Source organism: Lampetra planeri, chromosome 3 (genome assembly GCF_965212315.1).
Source record: "Lampetra planeri chromosome 3, kcLamPlan1.2.h2, whole genome shotgun sequence".
NCBI lineage: Eukaryota > Metazoa > Chordata > Hyperoartia > Petromyzontiformes > Petromyzontidae > Lampetra > Lampetra planeri.
In genome coordinates this window covers 8195992-8202513 of record NC_136109.1, presented here as the reverse complement: position 1 = coordinate 8202513, position 6522 = coordinate 8195992, and positions in this window count along the sequence as shown.

Below are 6522 nucleotides of genomic sequence, written 5' to 3'. Positions count from 1 at the left end.
TCCCAATGTGCTATCGACTGCAAACTTGGTATACTTATGCCATACTGATGACAAGACTATATTCTATCATTAAAAAACATTCTAAAACATTTTAAAACATTATTTTACACGCTTTTGATAAACTCACTGTTGTATTCTCAACTCTGTTGTTGTATCCTCAAATCTTGTGTAGTGGTGATACGCGCTGGGGTAGCGATCGGGTGCCAGCGCGTCGTGATTGGATGTATGTGTGGTGACGCGCGCTGACGGTGAGGGATCAGGGGTCAGCGCGGGGTCGTGGGTTGTGTGGTGCTGATTGGCTGTGTGCCGGTGACGTGCTGGAGAGGGAGTGATCGGGTGGCAGCGCGGCGTGATTGGTTGGGGAGTGGAAACACGCGCTGGGGGAAAACGGATCGTAGAGATAGCGCGTCGTGATTGGTTCACTAAGGAGCGATGCTCACGTCGAGGTCCGCATCCGCTCCGTCTCCCGGGAGGAGGGACTATATAAGGTGATGCACACAGGCGTAAGGGGAGAGTGTAACCAGCGAAGACTGAAGACGGAGAGGAAGAGATAGGGCCCTGCGGTACCCAGTCCCGCTGTCCTGTGGGGACCGGGACTCTGTAACCCAGAGGCGGAGTGTAGGGTGAGCATGCAGTGTCAGCATGCAGTGTCAGCATGCAGAGTGTGTAGCCAGAGGCTTAGGGTCTACACGGGACGAGTGATGTGTGTGTAGCCAGAGGCATAGGGTCTACACGAGACGAGTGATGTGTGTGTAGCCAGAGGCTTAGGGTCTACACGGGACGAGTGATGTGTGTGTAGCCAGAGGCATAGGGTCTACACGAGACGAGTGATGTGTGTGTAGCCAGAGGCATAGGGTCCACACGAGACGAGTGAAGAGTGTAGCCAGAGGCAGAGAGTCTACACGAGCTAAGTGAAGAGTGTAGCCAGAGGCAGAGAGTCTACACGAGCTAAGTGAAGAGTGTAGCCAGAGGCAGAGAGTCTACACGAGCTAAGTGAAGTGTGCAGTCGGAAGAATAGAGACCACACGTTGTATTGTGACAAGTCAAGATTTAATAAAAAGTGTGTTACCCGTCAAGGAGTTTCCTGCCGTCATTTCAAATACTTCACTTGTAACTCAAATTTTAACCCATTTCCCAATGTATCGACTGCAAACTTGGTATACGTATGTCATACTGATGACAATACTATATAAACAATCTTTTTAAGTTATGTTTCGGCTTGGGTCTAATTGTCCACGCTCAACTAACGTTAGCTGTAAATCACCACGATCCCTTACGTTATGGCAAGCCTCGGGGCCACTTCCTGGAGTCGTGGAGTACTGCGATTACCGGTACTCGTACGGTATATTTCATTAAAGCGTGTATTTTTTAAAAGTGTTTTAAAATATTTTATTTTACAATGTTTGCGCTGAAAATCTCAATTAAAGATTCCTTAATCCAACTAATTTAGTTAAGACCTTTTTAGGAGTGTCCTATGGGCTGTTTTACCAGATTTTCTTTTTATTACACACTTATTTAACTTTCTGTGTTTTGTTTATATACCGGATCTACAATGCCGAACGAGCTGACATTTTTCTACAGACTCGCCTCGCGTGACAATTCAAGATTTTTTTTTTTAAACGGTCCAGGTCCTGCCAATCCTATTCGTGTTTTAAAATTATTTTTTTTATCGCGAATGGTCGTGCCCATCTACCAGTCTCTGACCAATGAAAGTAGCACTTCTATCGCCGATTGTCAAGGCGCTGGAGCGGCCGCTGTGTTTCCTCTCTTGGCGCGAGAGCAACAAGTACTTAAAACAATTATGTAAAAAACTAGCTTTTCAATCCATGCGCTTTTATTCGCATTCAAGTAGAAAATACATTATTTTGATCCCAGAATTAATCAAATTTGTGCTCGATAAAAGTGGGTGGCTTCCGTTCGATGTTTAATTTTCTTTATGCAAGCCACCTACTTTTATTGAGCACACCAAATATAATAATTCTGGGGTCAAAAGAATGTATCTTATACTTTTGAGTGCAAATAAAAGTGTGTACATTGAAAAGCGTTTTTTTACCATTTTTTTGGGGTCTGCAAGCCAAAACCAAAATGCACAGAGAAATCCCATGAACAATCATACTCCCACTAGACAAGCCATGTCAAACATTCTTGTTGAGGTACAAGCTCCTTGTCCAGTCGGTTAGGCTTGCTGCACATCCTCAAGCCAGAACCAGCAGTTGAGAACTCACCTTTGAGTGACCCATTAACTCAACCACGGAGCCACTGGTGGGTAAAACTAAACTTTTTTTATTTTACCAGGTAAGGCCCACTGAGCTATAATAGCTCTTTTTCATAAGCGACCTGGCCACAAATAGCTCAACGAAGTGGCTTGTGGAAATGTGTAGCAGCCACATCCTCTAAACGCATGTTTCTAATCGTGGAGGGGAAAACCCAGAGCACCGGAAAAAAACCACGTGACCACGGGGAGAACATGCTAACTCCAAATATACAATCTAGATTTGAAGCTTTCGTGACTGCAGGAATCCATACTCTTTGGTTCTTTCGGCAAAGTCACGTAGGTATAAAATTAAATAAATCACGACGTTTCGGGTGCAACACATGCATCCGTCATCAGGTGGGAAAGCATGGTCTGCTGCTGACGTAGACTGTTTTAAAAGTTTTGAAATGGGTGTAGCCCAAGGGTCATAAAGAAATGGCTGGGTCTAGTCATGTTAATGTGAGAAATTTGCTCGTCCAAATATACAGGCATCAGGGTTGGGATTGAACCCACGACCTTCTGCATACCAGGCATGGGAGTTAACATTTCACCATCGCGGCGCTCTTACCGGCTTTTATCACTACCACGCCCATTTCTCCATCTGCCAAAAGGTGCGTTGGACGACAAAAAATTCTGGACAAACCACAAGTTTGTTGTCGCACTATTTAAGGAGCTTTCTGGCTAAAGGTAATATATAAGGTGCATGTCTGCTTGCAGGTTTGTTGTGTTGTACAAATGCCCAACCTCATTCCCACTTTCCCTTGTCTCTAGATTGACCAGTCTACAGATTTCCACCAAAATAGGAAAATCTAGTACTGTAAAATAATTGTAGTCTTGCTCTGTTGAAAACTAAATGCATGAAATCAAGATTATATCGTTATTATAGCAGGCCCCACCCATTGTGTGTTTATAATGAAAATAACTCCATGTTTGTTTAAGTTAATGCTAATGGAAAATAATTGCCCAAGTTGGACTAATTAACAGATGTTTTGTGAATGTGAAATCACCGCTGATCATGATTACCTCTAATAATAATCCCCTTCTTGCAGCAGATTGTGTTAAAGAGTGTGAGCCTCCTGGGGGCTCCTGGTGGGTGGAAGAGGGCTGGGGCTTACAATGACTGGGATAGATCGTGTTTGTCACTCCATTAGATGCCACCGTCACATTAATGTGCTCACGGTGCCGGACGACGTCCGTCCTCTTAAGGGCCACGCGTTTCTCCTGCAGCTCTGCATTTCTCCTTCAGAACTGCTTTTTGTGTTTAGTTCGTTGCTCTTCCCCCGCACCTCCGATTAGCACGGTTGGCTACGTACGGTGCGAAATAAGTTCGACATACATAAAGCTCACCGTTGGAAAGCGCGTGTACAACATGCACAGGACCAAACCGCACAGAATGTGCCCGGTCTCTCGTCACACCTTGGAAGCTAAGCAAGGTTGAGCATGTGTAGCGCCTGCATGGGTGACTGCCATGCATAGAATGTGTTATAGGTTGCTATGGGGCTACCTATCATGAAATGGCTATATCATTAATCGAAAGCTTCATAAAAGAAACGTTTTTATTTCGGTACCAAAGGTTTCTTGAATTCCACGCAATTATGACACCTCATAACGCACGGATTTGTTAAAAGTTAGAATACTCTTTGGTTCTTTCGGTAAAGTCACGTAGGTGCAAAAAAAAAAGAAAAAAATATATAGAAATCACAAAAAAACGTTTATTTTTTATTTTTTCACCTACGTGACTTTACCTAAAGAACCAAGAATATGAATCCCTGCAGTCACGAAAGCTTTAAATCGAAAAATGAATATGTTAACCGATTGTCCATTTTGTGAGGTATTCTAACTAGCTCTAGTAACCTATATGCATGGCGTAATTTGTTCGCGCTTGCTGGTTACTCTTGAAAACCCAAATTGTTTACGATCAATGGGTTTCGAAAGATATTTTTAATCGTTCTAGGTTACCATGTGGATTTAAATTCGTATCGTTATAATATGTTGGCATATTCATACATGATTATTCACCAATGACTCTCACGTATGATATACAATTCACACATTTATAAATAACCTCACGTATCCCCTGGGACGTTGCCACGTACCCCCCCCCCCCCCCAAGGGGTCCGTGTACCCCCCCCCCCACTCGGTTGAGAACCACTGCTCCGAAAGGACAAAATGACCACACGTTCAGTTCCTTTGAGCTGATGATCTAAATGTGTGGTGGTCTATTCGTCTGATTAAAGCTTATCTACATGCAAAGCACATCCTCGTGTGTTGTTAAATCTGTTTGTTTTCCAGGCCGCAAACGAATTTTTCGGCGGTGATTTATTGATTCATTAGGGGTTTCGTCTCGGCTTCTTACCCTCGCACTCGTCAATTAAATCCGTTGCGCTGTTATTGCGTCTGCCATTTCAACAGGAGTTGTACACCCCTAGCTGCCAGTGATATTCAGTGGCCTAAATTTCAATTTAAAGCTTTCGTGACTGCAGGGATTCATCTTCTTGGTTCTTTCGGTAAAGTCACGTAGAAGGAAAGTAATAAAATAATAAAAATAAAACATAATAAAATAAAATAATTCTCACGACGTTTCGGCTACAACGCAAGCAGCCGTCTTCATGTGAAGAATGAGACACTGCCAAGCTAGGAGCTTATATATAAGCTGAGTTGGAGGTGGAAGAAGAAGAGAGCCTTAACAAAAGAATGTGCATATCAAGAGGAATTTAGCATATTCATGGGAAATGTGTAGGAGGTGGGCGGGGGGTTTTCAAAGTCATATTATGCCCATGCATTATGCAGGATCAGCAGCACCAAGGGAGGGTGCAGGGAGTAGCATTAACAAAGGAAAGGAATGTTAATAGTATGTAGCTGCAGTTACTAAACAACCACGTAGAAAACTAAAGTATAAACTACATAAAAAACTAAAGTATAAACTGCATAGCACCATCAGTATATTTACTATACTCTACAATAAGCTGAGTTACTAACAGCAAGTAATACATTACAATTCTACGTCGTAAAAATTATATAATATGCTTCCATCTAAACTTTATTCTTTTACATCACATGAGCATACACCGTACTGCCATAGATAAACCCAACATTAAATTATATACTGTCTTGCTATAAAACACCCTATACCTTATACATTTTAATATAACACTATGTATTATTCTACCCACCCTAATGTGTATCACACTGCTATATGTTTACTATACAATTACGATACTATATATTACTTTGTACATTGTATTAAGCATATAAATGTTATACTATTTGTTATTATACACTATACCATTGACCGTCGTGTCAATGGGTGAGTCGTGGAGGGAAATCATGAGAGAAATCATGAGAGATTCGTTCATGAGGCGATCCACATATACAAACACAGAGACAATTTCAACCGAGAAGATGGATTCTGGCTTAGCAATCATTGGAAGGACGTAATAAACCATTTCGGATCTTAACTGATTGTGTTCACGTTTACGGTGACTTTCAGACCGCGTTCCACTCACTGGCATTGTATTCTCCGAAGGGAATGGATTCTTTGCTCCGCTGCAAGTTTTCCCCCTCACGACTCACCCATTGACACGACGGTCAATGGTATAGTGTATAATAACAAATAGTATAACATTTATATGCTTAATACAATGTAAAAAGTAATATATAGTATCGTAATTGTATAGTAAACATATAGCAGTGTGATACACATTAGGGTGGGTAGAATAATACATAGTGTTATATTAAAATGTATAAGGTATAGGGTGTTTTATAGCAAGACAGTATATAATTTAATGTTGGGTTTATCTATGGCAGTACGGTGTATGCTCGTGTGATGTAAGAGAATAAAGTTTAGATGGAAGCATATTATATAATTTTTACGACGTAGAATTGTAATGTATTACTTGCTGTTAGTAACTCAGCTTATTGTAGAGTATAGTAAATATACTGATGGTGCTATGCAGTTTATACTTTAGTTTTTTATGTAGTTTATACTTTAGTTTTCTACGTGGTTGTTTAGTAACTGCAGCTACATACTATTAACATTCCTTTCCTTTGTTAATGCTACTCCCTGCACCCTCCCTTGGTGCTGCTGATCCTGCATAATGCATGGGCATAATATGACTTTGAAAACCCCCCGCCCACCTCCTACGCATTTCCCATGAATATGCTAAATTCCTCTTGATATGCACATTCTTTTGTTAAGGCTCTCTTCTTCTTCCACCTCCAACTCAGCTTATATATAAGCTCCTAGCTTGGCAGTGTCTCATTCTTCA